Consider the following 529-nt stretch of genomic DNA (forward strand, 5'->3'; position numbering starts at 1 on the left):
ACAATTAAGTGTTCAGGAATACTCATACTTCATAATGTTGTCCATAGTTTGTCATGATCTGCACAATCAAAGCCTTTATATAATCAATAAAGCACAGGTAAACATCTTTATGATAGTCTTCCCTTTTAGCTAAGATCCATTGGACATCAGCAATAATATCCCTCATTCCACAGCTTCTTCTGAATCCAGTTAGAACCTCTGGAATTTCTCTGTCAATGTATGCTTGTAGCCATTTCTGTATTATTTTTAGTAAAATTTACTCACATGGGATATCAAAGATATCATCCGATGATTTCTGCATTCCGTTGGGTCACCTCCTTTGGAATGGGCACAAATATGGATCTCTTCCAATCAGTAGGCAGATAGTTGTCTTCCAAATTTCTTGGCATAGATGTGAGTGCCTCCTGTGCCACCTCACTTTCTTGAAAGCTTTTATTTTTCATTCCATCAATTCCTGGTGTCTTACACTTTGCTAATTCCTTCAATGCAATTTGGACTACTTCCTTCAGTATCATTGGCTCTTGATCAT

This window comes from Chrysochloris asiatica, unplaced genomic scaffold (assembly GCF_000296735.1).
Source record: "Chrysochloris asiatica unplaced genomic scaffold, ChrAsi1.0 scaffold00045, whole genome shotgun sequence".
Lineage (NCBI taxonomy): Eukaryota > Metazoa > Chordata > Mammalia > Afrosoricida > Chrysochloridae > Chrysochloris > Chrysochloris asiatica.